A 26,832-nucleotide genomic window follows, 5' to 3' on the forward strand; every position below is an offset into this window, starting at 1 on the left:
ACCACTAGCCCGAAAACCTCTAGCCCGAAAGCAACTAGCCCGAATAACACAAGCCTGAATGTAACACATGCCCGAATGTAACAGTAGCCCGAATGCTACACTAGCCCGAATATAACACTAGCCCGAATGAAACACTAGCCCGAATGTAACAGTAGCCCGAATGTAACATAAGCCCGAATGTAACACAAGCCCGAATGCAGCACGAGCCCGAATGTAATACCAGCACGAATGTAACACAAGCCCGAATGTAACATTAGGAGCTCCGTAACCGCAAGCTTGCAGAATCCGCTGGCAGTGTAAAACAGAAGGTGTACGGAGTGTAGCACCCAAGCTTTACTTTCGGATCGGTGTTGCGAAGCCCACACTAGTGTAATCTAATTTCCTCACAGACGCGTATTCATTCTTTCGGACCCTCGCTCTTATTTATTCATGCACTGCAACGAATTTTTGCGAGCGTGTGTTTAGCTAACAGCTACGGTTGCCGGTCTCGTTCGTCGTTGAAGCTCGAGCTGCTGATATCAATTACTCGCGAGGGTTCGCACTCCCGCCCATGAATAGAATCGAAGGCGAAGATGACGAAGAAAAGAAAAAGTAATGCAAAATTTGTATCACAGTTCTTCATTAGCTTCACGGGCAGCTAATTGCTCATTAGTTTTTCGCCTCGCGAATAAGCTACGCAGAAAGACGGTGTGAGACTGTGCGTCCGCGAGTGTGTGGGTAGCAGAATGTCTGCACACAGCAACGGCGGCTGTTTCTTTCACGACTGCGTGAGCGATGTAACTGTTGAATACCATGCTTCTCATACTCTCTCGCGTGTGAGTAGGCACTGTTGACTTCTCGTTCGATTCGCAACATTGCTTTTGGTTTTTTTAAATCCCAAGAATACACAAGAATAAATCACACAACAATAGTAATTTAACTGCTGTTATTAATCGTTATTTAAACTTTATTTGAAAACTAGCCTCGCTCTAACCTACCCTATAAATACTGAAACAAAAGACCACCGCTTATTCAGTTTGAAAGTCGCAAAAAGCGGCTTCGACACACACGACTTTCACAAAAGTTAAATCGATGCGAGGACTAGAGAAAACTAACTAGAGGTCAACTAGATCTAGGAAAACTAATAGCCCTAGACAGATGTGATTTCTGCGGGGCCCCCGTGTTCTAGTGTTACATTCGGGCTAATGTTACATTCGGGCTAGTGTGACTTTCGGGCTTATGACATTCGGGCTACTGTTACATTCGGGCTAGTGGTATTTATCGGTTCTCGTTTCATCAGGGCCTCATGTGCCCCTGGATTCAGTAGGAATCCAACTACTCTTTCTCGAGTAGCATTTTTCCCTCGTATGCCAGAGTAAAGTATGATGATGTCTTGTGTTCGCCAGTACCCGACCAGCGGACCTCGCTCAGCCCCAGGATTTCAAGCTTTAGGCGGCCAGCTTCCCTTGCAAGTTGAGCCTGCTTGCCCTGTTGGGCAAGGGTCAGTATATTCCATGTTCCGATTCGTGTCTGTGTTTTCATGCTAAAGGTCGTTGCCAATAATCTAGAGAGATTTCTTCTTTCATTTTCATTAAGTTTTTGTGTTCCGGTACAGTATAGGCTGTTAACCTAAGGTCCTTATTCCGCTGATGGGGCTGCCGTCTTAATGTGGGCGGGATCCACTGTGCCCCCTTTCCTGTTACCATACGACAACCGAAGTTGCGTACCTCAGCCGGCACCTCGTGGAGGTAGGAATAGAAGTTAATGAACAGAGGTTATGGAATGCACATGTTCACCCTTTGCCAGCCCAGTGCAGATACAGCCTATACAAAAATACAACATATACATTAGCACCACGTAGTGAGGCAATTTCGAAATACTACAGTCCAACGAAAAGCCTTCGATCTGCTAAACAACTTTGTCGAAGACACCAACGTTCTATACGGTCAAGATCACGAGTTATTCCGTGTTGGAACCAATTAAGTCAATTCCCATATGCTAGGTAGACTCCATTAACACGGTTTACATTAACGCGGTCCCTATTAGCACCCTTATTGGGGGGGATTACGGTATTTTCTTGTTTCGACATCTTTCAGTTTACTCGACACTGTTTGTTTACATCTGACACTATTCTAAGCTATTCAGTGTTGCCAGATACAGTCGATATTTGTATAACGCGGGTAATTGGGACCGCGTTATAAGAAGCGCGTTATACAAGTACACGTAGCATATGGAAATTGAGTTAATTGGGGCTATACCTGAATTTTACGAAATTTTGAATCAACACGACCATGGTTCCTTTGGGAAAGATGTCAAGTATATATTTTTACATCTTACAGATGCTCGGTGAGACAGACAAAATCGCCTCTTGGTCTTCCAGAGCTTCCGGAACATCCGTTAAATTTTCATTTCTGTGAAGTCTTTTCATAGCTTCCAAATTCTTTTTAAAGTCCCTATGGCTTATTATTTGGCGTAAAATAAGTAAAGTAAACAATCCGTGCTATTGAGAAGCCAACATACGATTCTCCGACAATACGGAACATCCGTAAAAGTGGCCAACGAGCGATAATTGTTCTTTGAGTTCAGAATTATGTTCATTCAACCTCGAACAATGAACAATGACCATTGAAATCATTGAACAATGTGAAATAGGAATATAAATTCAGCGGTTTATGACTCAACCTGACCATTATGAAATGCATCAAAAGATCCGATATTAAATGATTAAATTTGATGATCCAGGGCATCGAACTGCTTATCGCGTTGACGAAAGCAACAAAGTTTTCGTAGCCTGTACGCTCTTACAAGAAGCCCCATTCTGAATTGTCCAGAGAAAGGTGAAAACAAAAGCAATAACACTTCTCTCTCATTTTTTCTCAGGCAAAACCCATAAAAATATTAGATACCGTCAACGCGGATTTCGGAATGGCCATGGCTAACTACGATGGTTAGATTTATGTTAAAATTTTCCCAGAAGAGCACAATACCTGGTGAAGAGCTTATACAAAAGTTGATATATTTGCCATTAGATTTGTAAGTAGGGTAAAGAACTAGTTTTAAGCAGTCTAAGCGGGTCACTGATTGTTTCACCTTATTACAAGCGATGGGTTGACTAAGTGGGGGATATCAGCATACCAATCTTCTTGCTATCTTTAGTTCTTCAAGCTGTTACCATTGGAAGACACTATTGTTGAGCTAAACTTTTGATTTTTCGCTTTAAAAGTTGAAGCGGCGGAAGTAATTTTGAACAGACCGAACCTATTTTCGCTCGCAAGGTGCTTTTTTAAGCAATCCTGAAATCTGAATTTTTTTACGTCCCCTTAAAAAATTCCTTAAACTTTTCCCCCTATTCAGTAAGTTCGCGTTCCTATCCGTGACCTACTAATCGGCATCTGATGCGTAATCGGCATAGCGTATCGGCATAGATGCGTAAAATGCCATCTGTCTAAATTGTTTATCGGGACATACACTCACCGCACCATTCGGCAAACGGTATTCGTCGTCTCTTTTATTCCCTAGTGTTCTTATGGGAAACTGCGAGTTTGACGTCTCACTCGCTGTTCATAAGGATGGTGGGAGCACAAAAGAGGTAAACATAGCAGTATAAACGATCCGACTCAGAACAGTGTTGTCAAAGCAATTAACATTGAAACACATCGTTGCTTTATTAAATCACTGAGAAAATCTTCGAAAATTATTGAAAAAGCTGTCTTTTCTGTTGTTTTTAATAAAGAAAAATTAATTATGAACATACATTTCTCTTGAAAGTATTGAACCACGTTTTCACCATAGGAGGTTTCAGTTAATTTCGAACTTAAAATTCTTATTTCCAGAACCGAAACAGTATCTTGGCAACACGATAGTTCATCAGTTGTGCTGCAGCTGCTGCTAGTGGTGAACAGGTTCCGTCAATTCAGAATTTGTTTTCAGTTTTGTTAGAAAATAATAAAACTTTTGGCTAGTGACAAAGCCTTAGATAATAGAAAAAACCCGATTTAATCCACCTAGTGGTGAAAGGAACCTTTGTTATACGGTCTTACTTGCTCTTTGAGATAGAAATCGACACGTCTTCGGAACATAATTCATCTATTGGTTAACGTTGCGTAGTGCGTTGGTTTTCATAAATATTTTGGAAATTGAATAAGTTTACAAAATTTGAACAAAATAGCAACACCTATAAATTTTGATAGATCCTTTTTTTCATGAAATTACTGAGTAAGGGTAAGTTGGTTGTTACTAATTTGAGTAAGTGCCAGTAAAAGCAAATTGTAAGAGGAAATATTATTCTTTAACATATACATTGCGTAGTAAAAGTCTAGTTTATAGGTTTTTGAACTACGCATAAATTTCTATAAAGCCATTCTTTTTGATTGAAATCAATAAAGTTTTCTTGAATAAATTTCATCAATTTTTATTAACCTTCGGTTACTCACGCTGTTGCATTTTGTACAACACGTGTAGGTTTTTGAATGCCATATTGTTATAAAGTTACAAATCGCTGTTTAACTAACGTATATTCTGCAATTAACTTGTTATGAGCAAATCGTCATAATCATTCAATGCATTAATGCTTTAAATTGTTGGGAAAATGGATCAGCATAAACTGACATCACAGAAACGAAGCAATCAGCATGTGAGGTGTACCGCGATTGGCCCTGGAATTTGCTCTCGTTTCTTCATGGAAAAATGGTGTCTGTATGCAGCAAAACTATCAGCAAATATAAAATGTTCAAAATGTATCTGTTGGTGGTCGAGTCATTCGGGGTCAAAATTAAGGCACTTTTTTAATCAAAGTTCTACAGTACCTAAACAAACAAACATAGAGGTATACTATATTCATCAAAGTTGTGTATTTTTACTATTTATATAATTTTGTAATACATGAAAAAGTCATACAACAATTACAAAAAGAGCTAAATAGAAAAAACTGATTTTACAAATTCATATACAATGAATAAGATTTTTATATCTTCGCTGAATAGATAGAAGGTTACTGTATTCAACAAAATTTCTTGTAATAATATGTTCTAAAACTTTGCAGAACACATCAATGTGTTATATTAAAACCAGAGGTTGGAAAACTCGCAAAATGAATAGATACGCCGAGCATCGGCAAACGGTTTTTATCATGATAAAACAGCTACGCGAGTGGTTCAATTCGCCTATAACAATGAGCATCATACACTCACGCTTCATAGCATCGCTGAATATACGAATATCGTGAGCAACGCAAAAGTGTAAATTATTGCTTTCTGCTGCTTGTAAAGCCACTAACACTACTTTAAACTATTCCCTTTTCGCGGTAATATTATTTTGAATACTTTCCGGCGTCCCCGGACATTCTATATCCGATAAATCGAACACACGCAATGTTCAATATTCAATTTTTGAACGAATTCTGATGTTCACATTGAGGTTCTGTTCGTGATAAAATTCAAAGCTGATGCGTGCATTATCGGCGAGGCAGGCGAATAGTGTGTGTTCATGAGGGATGTTCATCGATTCAAATGATCACTTTTTCGCGAATTCTCCAACCACTGATTAAAACTGAAGAAAAATAATTTTTTCATTTCTCTTTTAGGGGGATTAATCAAAATTTAAATTGTACCAGACGATAGAACTTTCAATTTCAAGAAATTCTTCCAAAGGTTCCATAAACCTAAAACCAAGTTTTCCCAGTCAAAATTATAGTGCGCATGTCTTTTTGGCTTTGGGCCATTGTGCGCGCGACTAATCGTATTACAAAAGTTGGCGCGAGTGTTCGAGGGTTAATATCTTTTGATCGGCAAAATCGATTCTTCTGAAATTTTGCAGATGTATTTACAGCATTAAAATCTCTCATTTGATGCCAAAATAATTCAAACTAGATAAATTATCTTAGATGATCTCGTTATATATTATTGTAAATTTTAATGTGTTGTATTCAATTGCTCATAACTTTCAAATGAAACGTCCAATCAAAAAACAAATCAATAGTGATCTATTAGGTTATGTTACCTTTCAAATGAGACTAATAGCACCTAAATCGGTTTAGTCATCTCTAAGAAACAGGCGATAATTATTACCTTGTCAAAACAGGTTTTTTAAGCATAACTTTTAAACTACTTGTTTGTTTTCAATAAAATTTACCCGAAAAATTTAGCGTTAACAAGAGCTTTCATTTGGTACTAAGATCGTTGAAATCGGTCATGTAGTTCTGGAGAAAATCGTATCACGTAATTTTTACATTTTTACTTATAACTTTCAAACGAAATGTCGGACCGCGAAACAATTCAATAGTGATCTACTAGGCAATAATACCTTACAAACAAAAGTTATAGCGAACAAATCGGTTTAGCCATCTCCGAGAAACAGGCGATAGAAAAATTGCGTCGCGCACATACACACACACACATACACACATACACACACACACAGACATTGCTCAGTTCGCCGAACCCTGTCGACTGGTATATGTGGCTCGGCCCTCCGGGCCTCGGATCGATTTCGTGTTTTTCGACCAATTTTTAAACCTTTGTTATAGTATAACAAAGGTAAAAAGAGGCTGAATAATATGGTATGTGACAATTGAGTGCTTGACTTTCAGAGTGGTTGTAATCAGTGCTGAAAATTTGATGAATTCGTTAGTAGCGAGGTGGCGATTGCTGAAGAGCAGCTGAAAAATGTACGTTTTTGGACAACAATTTTTAATTCATCATATTGTCGGAAACCCAGTAAATTGTGTTTGTGTGAATCAAATGTATGGTTAAGTGATTTGTGAAGATGATCCTATCAAAAGATTTTGAAAATATGAATAAAAAAGTGCATTTTCGGATCATTTATGTTCAACTGATTAAAATAGGTAACACTGCTTAACTCGTTCCTTACCCTATAGTAAATATTACCGGTAGTTCAGTTTACTATACCACATCTATCAAATTACACTAGCAAAATTGGTAATTTCAACAAACTTGCGAAATCAGCATATCAGTATAGTGACATCGAAAGCTTATGCTGTACTTGGTTTCGTACGACGGAATGCTTCGGATTTCATAGACGTCTATACTCTAAAAACGTTGTACTGTTCATTAGGTCGCGGTATCTTGGAATACGCAGCACCAGTGTGGGCACCGTACCAAACAGGACATATCAAAAAAATTGAAAGTATTCAACGCTCTTTCATTCGATTTGCTTTGCGTCATTTACCATGGCAGGACCCTTTGCGTCTTCCTGCCTACGAAAATCGTTGCCGACTTATCAACCTATGCACGCTTGCTGAAAGAAGACGAACTTCTCAGAGACTATCTTTGACCTGTTGATGGGAATAATTGACTGTAGTAACCTGTTGGAAGAAATTAATTTGAATGTACCGCGTCGGATTCTCCGAAATCGAGTTCTCCTCTGGACCCCGGCTCATCGCACTCAATACGGCCAGAATAATCCTTTGCATTTGTGTTGTCGGCTGTTCAATGAAATGAACCACGTGTTTGATTTCAACATTTGTAAAACTAGATTTAAGAATGAAATTTTAAAATTAAGATAAGATACGTCTGTACTGCCTTGGCCGAAGACTTATAGTAAATAAATTAAATTAAATTAAATTAAATTAAATTAAATTAAAATAACCTCGTTTATTTGTTAGCGAACATTTGCAGTATTCGCATCATTTCTGTTTCTAAATCCGAAATGGTTTATATCAAACCTTTTTCAAATTGTAACGCGGACTTCAACATGAATTTTCACTTATTGTTCACTTTGACGACAAATCCTAATTTTCCGGTGAACGTTTTGGCGGCCATGTCGAGTCGTGAGCGGCCTATTTAGTTGAGGATTGCTGATATTCCGTTTCATTTTGATCTGTTACAAATTAAAAACATTTGCATTTCCAGTGACCTATTTTCAGGTAAGCTTTGAATTTTCTCCCGGTAAACCATCCAATGGCCAAATTGAATCACAAATAGTCGAAATATACTTCTAGTGTAGTCAAATTACACTCAAAATATTCACGATATGTTCTGAATTTTCCGGAGGACCACCTTATGGCTTTCTAAGGTCGTTTATGTATTACTTTTTTTTAAATTCGTATCAATTACCCGACTTTGGTTACTTCAAAAATATTTTACCAATTTTAACCAACTTTACCAATACGAAAATTTCGATGGATATTCCGGAACCTCCAGCAGGCCAACCCATAACTTTGTGGTTTCCGTATATCACTTAGAGAGTCAACTGTTATGTGTCCTACAACTTCTTAAAAGACACCACGGTCGTATCTGTTCAAAATCGCTCAAAATTCGAGTTTAGCCCCAATTAACTCAATATATATGCTACGTGTATTTGTTATACGCGGAAAACCGCGTTATAGAAATATCATGGTACCCGCGCTATAGAAATCCGCGTTATCCAAATCTCTACTGTATATCTGAATATTGTTTCGCAAGCATGAGCAAGTGCTATTTGAAATTTACTGCAAAAATTCGTCACGCACCCTGTAGAGAACGGAAAAACATATATCGCATGTCGAAATTCTAGAATAATTATGGCCTTAATATTTAAATTGATACAATTTGTGAAGGGTCATAAATAATTATATTTGAGGTTCCACTGGAATGGTTGGGAATAGAATTTCTAATTATTTAGTGGTATTTTTTTTAATAACCATTTTGATAAATGGTTGTAATTATCGCATTTACGGATCTATCTGCAATTCGGAAATCGTATTCGGTATTATAAACAGGTAAATATATGAATTTATTCACTGTTCTGGATTTTCACATTGCAAACTGTGGAATAAAATTCGAGCAACCCTATACAATCTACTGGCGGCATTCGTTCTTGTTACGGCGACGTGATACATCGTTGACCCCGCTTGTAGTGTCACATGTTCCCAGCTCCAGACGCGTGAAACATCACACAACATTTATCGCAGCCTGCGGTAGCATGCAACAGTGAATCTTAATGCAACATCGCAATCGAATAGAAGCCTGGTTCGGCAGTTCAGCTTTTCCTTCTCCAGCATTGAGAAAAGCTTAACAAACAATGCTGTAAAGGAAACCGAGTTGCGGATCATTCGGCATTGCGATGCAATGTTTCCGTCGCACTGGTAGGTGAATCACAACAAGTGTGTGTTTTTTCCTGAATGCAGGTATGTGTAGAATTTATACATGCCGCCTCTTCGCGGTCAACATGCCATATCTGCATGTATTTTGTGCTCTCCACCGCCGCCGCCGCACCGTTCGCGATCTCCACGCGGTTGCTGCTGCTGCTGCATGCGGGGACTCTGCTAAACCGCGCGCGTGTGTGACTCGCTGATCGCAGTCGAGTGAAAGATTTCGTTGCGTGCGGAAGCAAGTAACCTGCTCTCCGTGGCGGATACCTTTGTGGCGCTTAATCAAGTGGTGGTTCTATTTCCAGGATTAACCTTTCCAGTTGTGAGTTTAGTGTGTTGCTACATGCCTTCTTCATTTAGAGTTTGAACTTACGGATGGAATAGAGTGTTGAGCGGAATATAGAAGCATAGAAAGGAGAATCCTACAGTGCGTGACATGTGATTGTGCGGATAAAGCATAAGTAGAAGAATACAAAAAAGGTGGAATCTTTTGGCACTCGAGAAGAACATGCTGAACGAAATTTGATGGTTTATGTGTGTGCGGTTCTGTTCTGATGGTTGGACAGTGGCAAACTGAAGCAAGAAAAAAAAACATTCACCTGAAGGTGAATTAATGATTAGTGTTCTTAAATATGTGCACAGCCGAGGGGAGGACGGTTTCAAAAAAGGAAAAACCGGTCGATCGCTTATCCAACATCTCCAAAGTTAGAGCCACAGCACGCAGGTTATAGACGAACTAATTGGCCTATATCGAGACTACATCTAAGTATGGGGTTTCCATAATTGTCACAACATTGGAGTCCAAACTGATTATTAGAGGCTCTGGATCTTGCCCGCTTACGGACAGCAAGCAGCACGTTCTCGGTTCGAGCGAAGTTTCCTGTTTGGTGGTTGTTGTTTTTTCTTATTACCGACGAAGGGGTTTTTTTTCTTGTGTGAACTCAACACAACATAACTGGCGTGCGAAGCGCTGTTCTGCGCATTTGGATGGGGCGTATAGCTTCCTTCTTAGCGGTTAGCTTTTGTGTTTGGCCGAGCGCGGGGCCAAATATTTACTCCGATCAGTCAATAAGTCTAGATTGTTTTCTATTATAGTCAACAACAATGAGAAAAACCGCGATGGGCCTTGCTTGGAATGGAACGGATGCAGAAGAAGAACACGAACGAACGGTAGAAATAATTTGATGGGCAAATATTTTTTTCATAAACTGGGCTGTGACTGATTGAAGGTATAATTAATCTGTTATTCGTTAATTGCTTGCGGTACGGAAGTGATTTGACAGATTTTATTTCGCATTTTTCTGAATTAGTAATTTAGCTATATCCTGTGTAAACACGCGATTAGTGATAGGAAACCCGTATTTCCAGGAAATCATGGATTCATGGAATATTCATTATTCATCAAAATAATGCAAATTTGAGAAATAATTTATTGAAATAAAATGAATAAATTCGGTTAGTTAAGCTCCACTGCCCATAACGTTGCCTTAAAAGTAATCTAAAACATGATAACACATCGATAATAGTTTTTGCAACTCCTATTTTACTTTGATGAAACACCTTGGGCTTTTGTTTATGAGTTAACAAAAAATGCTACACTATCAAAAGCAAAAAAAAAATCTTTTCCTAATGAACCTTTCAAATTCCTCATAATAACCGCAATAAATCTACCTGGTCAGAGTATTACCATTCCAAAAACACTATAAAACTATGTATTGCTGTGCTACGTAGTGTATGCATTTATCGCTATTATATTGGTTATGCTGGCAATGGACCAATTCCATATAATAGACCCTTGCGTACAATTTAAGCAATCAATGCCTTGTACTTGTAACAATAAATTGAAACAGAAAGAGTTAAACGTAACACACATTTTTATTTATAAAATATTCGCTGCATATGCGTTACTAAAAGCTTAATTTCTAGTCGACATTATATGGTAACTATCCAAAAAATATTATCAGTGCTGGACCCTCACACGTAAACGGACTGGAATTCCCGTCATGGACCTGGTTTTTCTATTTTAAACTCCACAGGACTATAAAATGATAACAGACTTGGATTTTGTTTTGGAAAATGTGTACAATTAAAAGATTTTCTTCATAATTTGATTCTTTATTTAATTAAATCGAATATTTCATATTACCAGTTAAAAATAATGCCAGAAATAGGGCAACTCAAGTATTAAAGGGTCTATTAGTGGTTATTGTATACTAATAGAAACTGCTTAGCTGTTAAGTTTTATTGTATCTTGACAAGCAGTTGCTACACGCTCAATTTTGTATTGCTGCGCTTTATCGTAGTAATACTAGTAGTTGTCCTATAAGAAATGTTTCATAGTCAACCGCAACAAAATCAGGAGCTTGATTTTATTCCAATTTTATTGGAGTTAAATAGTCAGCTATAAGTATTTTATATGATTCGTACACAGTTCTACTGTAAACGCCGATTATATCGATGTGAATCCCAGAATCATGTGAGATTTCGTAACTAGTGAACCGCTTCTCTGCACACCTGCTCTTCGAATAGCAACTTTTAATGCTACCGTTGAATAATAAATTCAACAACCCGTTATTTTCCCTTAAACCATCCAACGTCACAAACAAGTAAGTTCAGTATCTCACATGCTATCTTGACGATTGATGTGAAAATATCGTGTTAGGCAAAACAGTTTTACTATTGAAAGCTGTGCTCAAGTCCAATCGGTCACAACTCAACTCGCTTAACTGAGTCGTACGCTCCCTTGAAACCTACGAACAGATAGTGAGTCTGTTGGTTGAGTTCCCGAAATTTATCGAGCATTTTTCGCAAGGAATACATGTGGTCCATTATAAAGCGTCTTTCTTCGAAATCGCTCTGGTATTGGCCAACAAAGGTTTCCTGTGACTTTAAGGAAAACGACGAGTATGCCGTCCGGCATCCTCGTGATTTGGCCGGAGCACTACGACATTACAGGAGTTATGACAAAGTTATGGGTTTCAAAACTTGACCCTTCCCAAGTAACAATTTGGGTTTTATTACACTCTTATGGTGGCATTTAGGACCAAAACCATAAGAGTAGAATAAAACTCACATTGTTGCTTGGGTTCCTTATCGACACAGATTTCACAGCCGATTATTGCAGTACAGGACAATTACGGGGCTAGTGCAATGATCCTACTGACTCCAGAAGCACCGTTCAGCTATGATTCGAACATACGACTATTGGCTTGTTAGACCAGCATAGACTACCTCGAAGCTAACTGGGTGGAAAAATTCCGGACTTCCGGGTAACACCGGTAGGTTTTTTTAACAATATATTTCATAGAGGAGACGGGACGCGTGCCCCCGTCTGGGTACCTGAGTGGACCTGAAAGTAGATTTAAAGTTAACATCAAGTTTGTCTTGATTAGATTTGTATTTAAATTTGAACTGGATATTCGAACTTGAACATGGAATTGAAATTGGTCTTAACTATGAGCCAATTTCGACTTGAACCCCAGGCTTGACCTCAAATTAAATTGAAAATTGGATTTTAAATTCGAATTGAAACCAATCATAAAATAACACTTAAGATGGCACATAAAATCGGATATGAAATAGGACTCAAATTGGATTTGAAATCGCATTTGAAATTGATCTTAAAATTGGAGCTGAAATTAGACTTCAAATCGGACATGAACATTTACAAAGGTGGATATAAAACTGGACTAAAAATTGACTTTGCAATTTAACTTGAAACTGGACTTGAAAATTGTGCTTGAAATAAAATAAGGCTCGAGATTGAAATTAAACTGAACTTGAAATAGGACTTAAAATCGAACTTATAATTCCATTTGCTGTTAGACACAAAATTTTATTTAAAATTAGACTTGAATGTGGACGTGAAATATGGCTTGACATTGGACTCGAATTTGAGTTGAAATGGGAATATGAATTGGACATACAATCAAACTTGAAATCATACTTACAATTAGATTCAAAATTAGACATGAAATTGGACTTAAAATCTCAAGTAACAATTCTAAAGCCACTTGGTTTTACTTGAATTTTATAAAGGTTATGTTGGTGTATTAATCACTACCCTTGGTTTTATTATAGTATTACCCAATACCAAAAAGTAGCGAGTTAAAACACACTTTTAAAACTATAACTGTTGAAAAAGGGGTCAGTTCCGGCGTAGTGGTTAGCTCTCACGCCTCTCACGCCGAGGACCTGGGTTCATATCCCAACCCCGCAGAAGTCACGAATGACCCAAGCTGGTTAAAGTGACTATAATCTAACAAAAAAAAAACTGTTGAAAAAGCAAATTTATTGTGGTTGTTTATGTTGCTACAATAAAACTAGTTGGCTGCGCCCCATTTCTTACATACTTCCTACAAGTGGAGCGTAGCAATACAATATGGCGTACATATACAAAATTGATTTAATTGCGGTTACTTGTCATAAGTCTGTTAGTTTTATATTGTGAGTTTCACTGAAATTTATCCTCCGTACAACTCAAAAATTGATGTTACTGGAAGAAATTACACAGAAATCATAAAGTTTTAGTTGCCTTTGGCAACACAGTTATGTTAACAACACGTTTGTTTACAACATTCTAGCGCGGTGTTTCCTTTAGACCGCGTTTAACTTTGGGTAAAGCTCTCAATAGTGCTATTAATATGGTAACATTCAGACCAAGTGAAGACTCTCTTTTGCCCAGTTCCTCTGTTGTTAAAAGGTTCATCGCTACTGGCGATCCACAGGGCCTGGAAGGACGAGTGGGTTCGAGTCCGGTTATAATTAGCTCCAATCACAGCTTGGCTCGATCAGCGGATCCTCCAGCTTGGACAATAGATTCCGGAACAGAATTTTTTAAGCTTCAATGACCCTCCTATATCTCATCTTCCGCTCCTTCCCCTTTGTTACTTTCTCCTACCGTTCCCTTCGTTAATTGCAAAAAACTAGCGTTGTTAAAATTAATTACATGCCTGACATCATTTCAAGGTTAAGATAAGAACAAGAGGTTGGTCTTTGCTGCTATTTGGAAGAATATTGGAATTAAACACCGAAAATATTTTTTTATGCGAGGCCATACCCAAGTAACAATTCTAAAGCTACTTGGTTTTACTTGAATTTAATAAAGGTTTTATTACGGTATTAATCATTACCTCTGGTTTTATTGTGGCATTGCGCAATACCAAGAAGATACGAATCTAAACACACTTATAGCTAGCTAGAAAATCATAATAAAACTATTAATAAAGCAAATTTATTGTGGTTGCTTATATTATCACGTTAAAACTGGTTGGCTGCACCACATCTCTTTTAAACTTATACCATAAGTGTGGCGTAGCAATACAAAATGGCGCACCAATCAAAATTGATCTTATCACGGTTGCTTGTCAAACCGCAATAAATCTGCTAGTTTTACAGACCTATTAAAATGGTTACACCCTGACCAAGCAGTTTTTTGCTGCTATTATGAAGAATACTAAAGTTCAACACCAAAATCATTTTTTATGCGAGGCCATATTGCCATATTCTAGTATTTTATTTTAGCTCGCAAACAAAATCTCATCAAAGCAAAGTGTTTTACAAAAAGAAAGTTATTATCAATCGATTTTCCTGTCACAGGAAGCAACCAAAAAAGATTTTGTTAGAAATAGATTTTGACCAACTAAATATTTTTATTTTATTAAAACAACAAGTTTTCGAAAATTGCAAAATTTCAGTGGCGCGTTGATTTGATCAACCAATTATATCAATATGCACGATGAAATTAAATGCGCACATGCTGTAAACCAACGGAATTGCTTAAAATTTATTAAATTAAATTAAATTAAATTAAATTAAATATTCTATGGGATATTTTATTATGGTCGCTATGAACCAAATCGATCAGACCAATTCTGCTCACGGATATATTTTCAAGATGACAAAGCTGGCGAACTGATATTTAGCTTTCACCAGAGCGAAAAGCGTAAAGCTTTATTAAATTATGACGGTGGCTGTCAAGCAGCGAAAGTTTAATCGGCTTTATTGCTGCTTTCGGCAGAGCATGATACGACTACTTGAGTTTATAACCTGATTCTTGTAGAGGTTATGAAAACATTCTGAGGAGTGGGCCACTTGGTCAGAAATCGGTTTTATATTGATTATCAGAAAGTTCTGGTGGAGCTCATAGTTTTATGAAATTGGTCATGAAAACCAATATACGAACGTAATAAATCTTGAAATTGTTACTTGGGTATTGCCAAATTTAGCTTTTTTTTAACTGCAAACAAATCCCCGCAAAGTGCAGAAACGAAGTTTCTGACTTAGTTTAGACGAAGTTTCATGTCACAGCTCACAGGAAGCACCTAGAATGATAAAATCTTGAAATTGAAATTGACTGCTTGAGTCTATTTATTTAATTTCAACCACTAGTTTTCAAAAATCGCAAAATTTCGATGGCGCGTTGATTTTACCCACTTATTATAGCAATATGCACGCAATAATTTAATGTGCAAACTGCGGAATCTGTAGAAAATTTGTAATTTTTTTTACTATCGGATATTTCATTATGGTCGTTATAAACCAAACCGTTAACGTAGCTGGTTGACTGATATAGCTTATTTGTCAAGTAACAAGCAGTGGCTGTCCGCAGTGGCAGCGAAGAGCACAATCGGTTTTGTTGCTGCTTTCAGCAGCGGTTTTATTGTTGCTTTTATTGCAGGGTGTGACAGGACTATTTAAGCTTATTACCGATTCTTAAAGAAGTTATAAAAACCTCCTGAAGTATGGACCACTTGGACGGAAGGTAGTTTTATAACGGTCAATAGAAAGCTCTGGTGCAGCTCAAGAATACAGAAAAAACCAGCTGGACGATATCTCAATAGATCAAAATATTGGTCGTAGTGATAATGTTCATACAGAAAAAGGTACCTATGCTTTGCTTTACTTTCAACCATTTCACGTACGAAGATGGTTCCACAGTGGCTAGTATACATGTGTCCAGCGCCGTAGCGTACAGTTGGCCAGACTGGTCCCCGTCAAGGGGACGCTAGCTTTACGCTAAGGAGCGCCCAGAACGTCCTGAACCTCAGTAAGGTACTTTCAAGTGTAGCGAAGTACTGGATATAGAGAGCTGTACGAATCATGTATGACAATCTAATTCCAAAAAGTAATAAACTTTGAAGGAATACTGAATTAAGAAACGAGGGGACACAAAATCGGGTCCTAGTCCAGGTCCAAAATATGATTAAGTTCCAGAATCTGGTCCAAAGTCGGGTTTCTGGTTTAAAATCTGATTAAAAATGTGGCCCAAAATATGCTACAGGTCCAAGATCTGATCAAAAATGTTCAGAATTTGGCTTATAATCTGGACCAAAATCTAATAGAAAATATCCAGAATCTTGTCCAGGCCCAAAATCTTGTCTAGGTGCAGAATGTGGTTCAAAATCTGGTCCCACTTTTGATCCAAAATTTGATCAAAAATGTGGTCCAAAATATTAGCCTGGTGCAGGTTTTATAAAACTATAGTCCAAAATCCAGTCCTGAAGCTGATGAAAGTCCAAAATCTGGTTCCCGTCCAGAATCGGGTCTAAAAATGGCCAAATTTAATAAAAACTGTAGTCCAAATCTGGTCTAGAGTGTAGTTTAAATCTGTTCCAAAATTTGTTACAAATCTGGTTCAAAATCTAATCCAAAATTTGGCAAGTTCTGTTCTAGTGTGCTCAATATTTGATCCAAAATCCGGTTCAAAATTCGATAAAAAATGCGGACCAAATTGTAGTCCTTGTCCAGAGTTGGTTCAGGTCCAAAATCTGGTGTTGGTCCAGAATGCGGTTCAATATCCGGTCCAAAATCTGTTTTTAAATCTGATCAAAAATGTGTTTTAAAATCTGGAATAAAAATTGTCTAGGTCCAAAATTTCAACCTAGTCCAGGTCCAAAATACGGTCCAGGTCCACAGAATCTCGTTCAAAACCTGATCCAAAATCTGGTTGGTGGTTTAAAATTAGATAAAAAATGAGGCCCAAAATTTGTTCTATATTTTGGTCTATTTCCAGAATCAGATAACAACGCCCCCCGCCACCCTGGTTCAGAATCTAGTCTAGAATGCGGTCCAGACCAGGTCTAGCATCTGGGTTCAAAATCAGACCAAACATGTGTTTCAAAATCCAGTCTAACTCCGTCCCAAATCTGTTTCAAAATCTGAAACAAAAATTGAATAAAAATGTGGTCCACGATGTATTCTAGGTCCAAAATATACTACAGGTCCAAGATCTGCTCAAAAATGTCCAGAATCTGGCTTATAATCTGGACCAAAAGCTGATAGAAAATATCCAGAATCTTGTCCAGGCCCAAAATCTTGTCTAGGTGCAGAATGTGGTTCAAAATCTGGTCCCACTTTTGATCCAAAATTTGATCAAAAATGTGGTCTAAAATATTATCCAAAACCTGGTCCAGGTTTTATAAAAATATAATCCAAAATCAGGTCCTGAAGCAGACTAAGGTCCAAAATCTGGTTCCCGTCCAGAATCGGGTCTAAATAATGAGCAAATCTAATAAAAAATGTAGTCCAAATCTGGTCTAGAGTATAGTTTAAATCTGTTCCAAAATTTGTTACAAATCTGGCTAAAAACCTAATCCAAAATTTGGCTGATTGTTTAAAAACACCAAAATGTGCTTCACCAATCTGACCCAAAAAAAGTTATCAAAAATGTGGTTTAAAATCTGGTTTATAAAGTGTGCTCAACATTTGATCCAAAATCTGGTTCGAAATTTGATAAAAAATGCAGACCAAATTGTAGTCCTCGTCCAGAGTTGGTTCAGGTCCAAAATCTGGTGTTGGTCCAGAATGTGGTTCAATATCCGATCCAAAATCTGTTTTTTAATCTGATTAAAAATGTGTTTCAAAATCTGGAATAAAATTTGTCCAGGTACATAATTTTGAAACTGGTTCAAAACGTGATGCAAAATCTGGTTGGTAGTTTAAATAGAGATCAAAAAATTGTGGCCCAAAATACGCTCCAGATTCAAAATCAGGTTAAAAAACTGATCGAAAATGTGATCCAAAAACTGGTTTATAACGTAATCATGTTCGAAAAATCTGGTCGAAAATGTGACTCAAAATTTGGTTCGAGAGTTGATAAAATGTGGACCAAAATATGGTCCAGATCCTGAAAAAATCTGATCGAAAATGTGGTCCGAAATCTCATACATGATCTAGTCCAAAATCTGAACAAAATGTTTCAAAATCTGGAACAAAATTTGTCTAGGTCCAAAATTTCGGCCTAGTCCAGGTCCAAAATACGGTCCAGGTCCACAGAATCTGGTTCAAAATCTGGTTGGTGGTTTAAAATCTGATCAGAAATGGGGCCCAAAATTTGGTCTATATTCTGGTTCATTTCCAGAGTCTGAAGCCCCCCCCCCTGGTTCAAAATCTGGTCCAGAATGCGGTCCTGACCAGCTCTAGCATCTGGGTCCAAAATCTGACCAAAAATGTGTTACAAAATCTAGTCTAAATCCGTCCCAAATCTGTTTCAAAATCTGAAACAAAAGTTGATTAAAAATGTATTTCAGGTCCAAAATCTGGTCCATGGCCGGGATCTGGCTCAAAACGTGATCCAAAATCTGGTTGGTAGTTGAAAAACAGATCAAACCTGTGGCCTAAAGCTAAAATACGCTCCAGATTCAAAGTTTGGATCAAAAACTGATCAAAAATGTGATCCAAAATGTGGTCCTAGATTTTCCAAAAAAAATGTTGTTCAAAATGTGGTCCTGGTCTAGAATTTGGTCCAGGTCAAAAGTTTGGTTTTTGTCTAGAATGTGGTCCAATATCCGGTCCTAAATCTAATCAAAAATGTGGTCCGAAATCTGATCGATTAATGTGAAAATCTTGTTAATCCGCCAAGAAATGAATGAGTCACAAGTGCTCAAAACTATTCCACAAGTTACAAGCGTCCACTTTTCTACCTTTAGATTTTGATTTTAGACCTTTATCATCCTGTAAGATGTATTCCAACGTAAAAAAACTTTCAAATGTAATGATAGTACGTCTGCATATGGTAGTTATTAGAGCGTAGGATTTCTTGCTCAATAAAAATAATTATCTCTTTAAATTGAAAAAAAAAAACAATTTCTGTTGTTAAAATAGTAAGAAAATTCCTACCCGATTGCTTGATATTACCAAGCACACAGCAAACACCTTCCGAGCGGGGCTGCAGTCAGATATCCAATCAACGCCAAAGTACATTCCAGGCTAGAATTAAAAGCTCTCCACACTTTCAAAATGTCTCGCGCCTGCCGTAAACGAGACACTAGGTACATACGTAGTGTAGGGCGAGTACGGTTGCCGGTACACAAGGTGCACCGTCGCAGTCTTATGGGGTACCTACCAACCTACCAACCATAAAGTAAAAGGTGAACCCATTGAGCCAAGGAGCCGTGAACGTGGTAATGTGAATGTAACTACCAGAGGTACGTACTTCAATAGAGTACACACAGCGAAAAAAAAGAACACTTAGAAACGATCTCAAGCTGGCACGGGGGATACTCTGGGCTCTGACCCGCGCAGCCCCAGTCACTGTTTGTCGAATGTTCTGTAGGTGTGTAGGTTTCGCCAGCTGGTTGTAAAACATGGTTCTGGGGTTGGGTGGTACTGTTTGGTGTTTCCTCATGTACCTACACAGCTGCTGGAGTTTATTTTTGCAGCTTTGACTGCCAGCATGAACTTTGTCTAGAACACTGGCACGTACCTAACGTTTAATTGTGACATTGCTTAGCCCGAACAGTCAGTGGTGCGTTGCGTTGGTGGGTTGATCTAGCTCGTGCAAAGTGCTTCCGTTAATCTCCTAAAGTGGCGGCAGTTGGTGTGATTTCACCATCGCGCAACATTCCTGCAGGATTTACGTATTTGCTCATCGAGTGCCAGAAGAATTCCACATGACTGGACTGCAAATAGTGCTATAATACTTAAGAATTCTTCGGCTAACTTGCAGTCGGCAATGCCAGGATCTTGAGCAGCTTGGAATTCCAATTCAAATCAACGATTACATGTGATGAATATTCATAGGTGAACAAACGAATTCAAGAAAGAAAAAAAAAAACATTGTGACTCTTAAGTCAACTGCAAACCAGACAGCTCCGGTAGAACGTCTCTTGGCTGAACGCGGTGACGGTGATTGAAAGTGAAAAATAACCTTTAACGGTTGGGATTCGTGCCTGAGCTAGCGCGCGATTTGGTCGGAGTTTGCGCGGGCGCGCGCGAAGCGGTTTGACTTTTTACCAGTACCTCGGTAACAACGTTCTTTGGGAGAGTTGCAAAGTTGTTCGAGCGTTGTTGTGCACTGCAACGCATACGGCACAGACAAAGCAAAGCCGTGGTCGTCGTCGTAGTCGTCGGAGTGTCGCGATCCTTGCTTGCTAGGTTTCTTGGTGGTGAAAAAAAAAACGTTTACACCTACCTGCCCCTGGCCGGCCGGTGTGTGCGGTGGCAGAGTTGTGAGGAAAAGGCGACTATAAATAAACTTGTGCCAAGGTAAGTGAGATTTTGTACTGCCGATGGTAATGGTACCCCCGTAGATTGGTTTTATGATTCAATTAGCTGGCATGCAAGGGTTTTGTGATGGAGAGACAATTATGGGTTTTGCTAATCGGGGACCACCACCAAATACGTTGCATTGACGGGGAATTAAGTCTCAGGTGCTCGTTAGAACTGTCAATAATTATAGTATCTAAGTGATTTTTCTTTCAAGTAGAAATGTAGAAATGTTTTGTAAGATGCTGGAAACATGCCCCAGTAGAAAGGGAGCGTTCCATGACCGTGTTTTGGTTGTGGAATGCCATGAAAGACGCAGCATGAAACTGCTCATAAATAAGCAAAGAAACCGTTTTCGAATTCCTAAAATACTCAGCCAAGTGTCAGATTTGCCTCAATCCGAGGCCCTCGGGTGCCACAATACCGACCGGCGCGGGTGTCGCGATGCCGCATTGCGGCACCTTTTTGGCCCAGTTGTCGTTGGCGTTGCCGGTGCGGTGGAGTGGTGGAATGCTTTGGAAATAAGTTCATGCTGCAGCAAGCAGCTCCATAGGCTAAGCAGCCTAAGCGAAGTCTCTCCAACCAACTAAAACCGGCTGTGCAGACAGCCCACGAAGATTGCCACTGCTAGATTCGAGGTCTTATCATAAATAATGCATTGTTTCTCACATTAGAGCCGTGTCTAGCGCACCCGGACTGTGAGATTGCACTTTGGTGAAGCTGCTGCTGCTGCTGATGCTCGGATAAGCGTCTCTTCAGCAGTACATAATTAACTGTTTACCGTCGATTTGCCTCGCATCTTCCATGCACAGCCAGCAGTGGATGGTTACAATATAGGGGTCACAGTATGTTCAGAGCAGTCACCGGCCATGCTCAATTGAGCGCGGAAAGTTGTGAAGGGTTACAATCGGTGGCTAGATTATTGCCGCGACGGTGTGGTGGACCCGGGTTGGGTGAGAACCACGGGGCAAAGGAGGAGTGGTCATACACTGTGAGTCAAGAATGTGACACCGAAGGTCAACGCTGAATAGATTGCTCCAAATATGCGGGGTGTGTGGCCAACCTAGCGTAGCGTGCGATCATGTTTTGGTTCGATTGTTTCCTACTTCTGCAAAACCAAACAGCCAACCAACCAACCAACCAACCAACCAACCACCCACCCACGACCCACACCAGGCGACGACGGTGGAGGTTGCGCGAGTGGCACGGAGATTGTGAGATCGGCCTGACTCTATTGATGCTGGAGCGGAAGTGATTTCGGATTGTGTTAGCTTTTGCTATTGCTCTGTGATTGGTAATTGGGTTTAGCAGCTCTGCTAAATAGAGAAACTTTCAGCACGTTTTCAAACTATCTTTCTGGCGGAGAGATGTTGCTCGTTAGTTCAACTTTTCGTTCGCAGTGTTATGAAATTTAAACCAGTTTTTCGCACGATTCCCATTGCTTTCCGGGAACTGAACGAAATAGCCGACTAATGTATTCATGTTTAGTTGCGTTGAACTTTTACCCAAACACTTTAGCAGCTCAGATTGAAGCTTCCATCAAATGAATATTACAATGTATCCAATTATTTTGAGTTGCTGTTACATTTGTGATCATTAATTAACTGTAACAACATTTTCTAGAGGCCTTTTGATCACTTTACTGCGGACATTTTGATCAATTCTTTGGTAATGTTGGTCATAATGATCGAGCATGACAGGGTCTCTTTTCGTTTGTTTGTTTTTACAACTACGGGCATTGAATGGGAAAAGTCGTTTTCAATCGTTGCAAAAGTAATATCATTGATGAATGAAATCCTTGTAAGTGAACGAAATGCCGCGAGGGCTTAAATAAAAGCTTATAGCATCATTTATGAGATGGTAAAGGAAATGCAGTCCCATTTAGTACGTGCTTTTGAAAGGATTCAATGCTTTTTTTATAAATCCATTTATGGTTTTCAGTTTTACTAGTTAAATTGCTTTTTTCTTGGGCCAAGGGATATCAATAATTTGAATCAGGCCACTGGATAACAACTTTAGGATTACGTTTGGTTTCCTTACAATATTGCATTGGATTGACTACCTTATTTTTTTACATAAACGCTCTGATAGATTAAAACAGCAAACATCTGTCATTAGTGTATATGGTCAAAACTAAGAAAACTAACAACTGCCTATCAATAATTTAAAAAGTAAAGCTTGTTTATTAAATATGAGCATCAGTATTCCGCGTAACTGGAAACGAATGAAAGGTACCTTACCTAAAGGGGTTTCAGCAGAGCATAATTTAGCGGTTTTCTGTCTTGTATCATGTCGCTCATCGTTTTACATTTACAAAAAATGGTAATGACATTTTCTTTCGTGCGTGAGATCCAAATCGACCAATCGCTTTCCTTTGAGGCATATTTAGGGATGCTTTACCGGTTTTACCGAAACCGGTTTTACCGGTATTACTGGGCTATTTTCCAATACCGAATTACCGGTTTTTTCACGATCGAAAACCGGTATTTTCGGTATTTTTTGTATGATCAAATAACAACTCAAGAAACTTGAATCGCTGGTAAAACTTTTAAATTATAGGGTGAATTAAATTTCATGATGGAAGGTTCTACAAATACTAACTCAATAAGCTTAGCTCGGGATTCATAAAACTTTTCCGCCACTCTTCGCTATCAGTTTGTACTCCGCCAAATGTCATCCGCAGCATCTTCTGGTCAAACACGACAAGGGCGCATATTTTCACTGTGAGCGACATTACAGCTTCAACTCCGTAAAGAACTAAGGGTTAAATAAGGGTTTTGTACATTGTCAGCTTAGAACGGCGGCGTATGCTTTTTGATCGTAGCGTTTTGCGACAAAGTAGGTCCGATTTCATGCTTGAATACGTCAATTAATTAAGAATATTGCGCAATACAACAAATGTGCGATATACAGTGAAGCTGTTCAGAAAATCTTCAGTGAAAATTAACGGATTACTCTAGAGAAATATCAGAACACACCACGGAAGAAGAATTTGTTCGATTGCTTGTACAAATAAAGAAGAATAAAAATTTGCTTAGTTAGAATAGCCTGTTGACAGGGCTAAGCCAATTATACGGGCTCTAATCATCGCTTCGAACGTCTCTGTCCGATCTAAGAAACAAGCATACGTTTTACTTAAGCGATGCCTGGACTGTCAGTATTAATTTATCATAAGTGTCAGTATCAAAGCCGCTCATTGAAAGTTCTTGAACGTTTTCCTACGTCACATGTCAAATTTACCGCTGGGAATTGCACTTTCTTTTTCTGTGGACACCGAATTCTGTACCTCCGAAGGTTTTTTCTTTAAAATTTAAGATGACACTGTGAATTCTTTTCGCGTTCTTAAATATTATTTTTTTTAATGAACTAATCAATTATTTATGTCAAAAGAAATTGAGTACCATTGATTATAGAGAGATTTTCTTCAAATCATGTAATTTGTAAATGTTGTTTTTAAGTATCAACTTATACCGGTTTTCACCGGTTTTACCGGTATTGCATTTATCAATACCGAAAAACCGGTTTTCGAAATACCCCTCGGTATTGGCATCTCTAATATTTACTGATAAAATATTTAAAAGTGCGTTAACTTGTGATAAAATCAAATCCTCAAATTTAAAGCGAAGTTTAGTTGCAACGCAATGCATTGATGGATTTACAATATTAGTACTGGCGAACTGATATTATACAGCTATTCTATGTTCGACTGCACAGTAACTCGCAAGCAAGCAATCACTTGCCTACAAGTAGTTTAATATATATGTATTCCAGTGATAGATGATTTTTAAAGTGTGTTTATTTTATGAATTTTCGTGTTCTTTATTTAACCTTTTCCTCGTATTCAGTATCCGCACTCGTCATTGAGTCTGCGATGCCATATAAATACTAAGATTGTTGCTTTTTACAATACACTAAACAAAATATTAGCTGACGATATGGGAATATCACTTTAGGAATAGAAAACTAGCGGATTTTTCGTAAAGTTTTTAGTGACTTAAGCTAAAGTGTTCATCATAGTTTAAATAATACGTACCCCGATTTTTCAATAACTCCCCAATTTATATGTATGCACACAACGTATTTGATTATTTGACGAGTTTACTTTCTATTATGTTCAGAGACTATCACAAACATAAAGTGATAATGTCTCCATAACCATAACCATAACCATAACCATAACCATAACCATAACCATAACCATAACCATTCATGCTCCTTCTTAATTACTTCCCGAGCAGGAGCGAAGAGCAAAATAATATCAAAATGTGTTATTGGAAATCGAATAACTCATATCAAAATTTGGTCTTGTTTTGGCTGACATAGTTGGTAAAATAACAAAAAATAATATCAAAATTTTACTCCTTTAAGGCCAAAAGAATAATTACTTGTGTTATTTGAATAACAAAGCAATAACATGACCGTATTCAGAGTTTAGAACAACATATTTTAGTATTATTGAGGTATTGAATTACAAATGTAGTATATGAGATATTAAAAAATCATTTTATAAAATATTTATAATCTAAAATCCCTTTAACTAATAAAAAAAAATTTATGAAATATATCGAATGCCATTTTAAGGCCAAAATAAGATATGATAACAAAATCAGTTATTAAATATCTACTCAATAACAAAATGTGTTATCAATGTATATCAATATCTATTCAATAACCAAATATATCATTATAACACAGTTTGATATTGTTTTTATATTATTTTGCTCTTCGCTCCTGTTCGGGTTCTTTGAGATAAAACAAAACAAAAATGCTAATACAGCAACACTCCCCGCACTCCTCCGTATACGCAAATTTCCATTTTCAGCCTTAATTTTTCGAACACGATTACTGATCTGTTGCGCTCAATCAATTGACTGAGCTAACTGCCTGCACCTTGGATTTAAGGCCGAAGCAGCGCAAGCACCAAACACCATTGGTTCTATCGAGATAGATAGCATTTTGAAAATCTTAAATTTTTCTTAAATAACGCTACATCGTCGTTTTTCGAATACATCATTGTTTGTAAAACCCGTACCTGATATGATAAGGCTTGTTCGAGACAAAATCTGGACACCTCAATTTTGCAATAAAACAAATTTGCTAGAAGTTTAATCCATGAAACAATTTTATATCATTTATGTGTGTATCGTTAATAATTATCAAACAAATTAACATGATTAACTGCATGAAAAACTGGCGAACTTTGGAGTTTACCCTTGCCATGAGGGTCAGTGCAGACTTGTCGGCAACCAATTTAGCTGCGTTTGTCCAAGATTTTCGAAAGTTATCTATAGTTGTTGCTTGTTGTTTGTGCTGGGACAGCTCTGTCTTCACCCAATGCCCAATACTGCTCGATGGGGCGTAACTCTGGACAGTTAGGTGGATTCGCCTCCTTCGATACAGTATGGACTCCTTTAGCACCATAGGTACCATTCCAAAACATCTTTGGCGTAGTGACAGGAGGCCAAAACAGCGAGTGTACATCATGGCTGTGTAGGAACGGTAACAATCGTTTCTGCAGGCATTCTTCATGGTATATTTCCTTGTTAACCGTTCCCGTAGTGATGTAACTTTTGCTTTGCTCGACCACAGCTGCATGTGGCCTGCCATACTAAATATTTTTTGGGGAAATTGGCTTTCTTATTTGTTCTGAAATGCTCTGCAACGCCATTCCGTTTCATGGCAGTGTAAAAAGGCATACCAGGTAGCTGTTTAAAGTCTTCTGGGACATACGGTTCATCGTCCATTATAACGCATGGAAGCTTCGTTAAATATTTGCGATAAAGCTTACGAGCGCGTGTTTTGGCCGTCGTATTTTGCTTATCATTACGGTTTGGCACAGTCCTCACCTTGAAAGACTTCATAGCTTGTCGTTGCTTAGAAGCGTGCACGAATGTTGGCGACATTTTTATTTTACGAGCAATGGTACGTACAGAAAGATCTGGTCTCCTCCGTATTTTTTGTTTTTTTTTTTTTTTAATTCTATATTAGAGAGGTTTTCAGCCTGCGGCTGGTTCGCCTCTCCCGTAATATTTGTTTTACCTTCGCATCCTTGTGGTGCTTCCTCAGTTCCGTTTTTGTTTCACTTCCCTTCTTCCTAGCTGTTGTCAAGCGAGAATCGAACGATTTTAAAACACTGTGAACAGTGCTTGGAGGAAACCCAAGCTTTTTGGCAAGTTTTCTTAACGAGAGATTCGGATTTTCATTGCGACCACACACAATTGCTTTTCGCTCCTGCTCTTCTTTCGACGCCATTTTACGCTGAGCGTTTGTAATATAAA

The 26,832-nt window shown here is 38.2% G+C and overlaps 1 protein-coding gene across 1 annotated transcript in view; it reads left to right on the forward strand.

Annotated features, from left to right (window-relative positions):
* Positions 1–20,509: 20,509 nt before the first annotated feature.
* The window catches only part of LOC128742964 (mucin-5AC-like), a 135,657-nt gene continuing 129,334 nt past the window's right edge, over positions 20,510–26,832 (forward strand). The window contains exon 1 of the mRNA XM_053839462.1: positions 20,510–20,554. The gene's annotated coding sequence lies outside the window, so the exon portion shown is untranslated. The remainder of the gene's footprint in view (positions 20,555–26,832) is intronic.

The sequence above is a fragment of the Sabethes cyaneus genome, chromosome 3, assembly GCF_943734655.1.
Source record: "Sabethes cyaneus chromosome 3, idSabCyanKW18_F2, whole genome shotgun sequence".
Lineage (NCBI taxonomy): Eukaryota > Metazoa > Arthropoda > Insecta > Diptera > Culicidae > Sabethes > Sabethes cyaneus.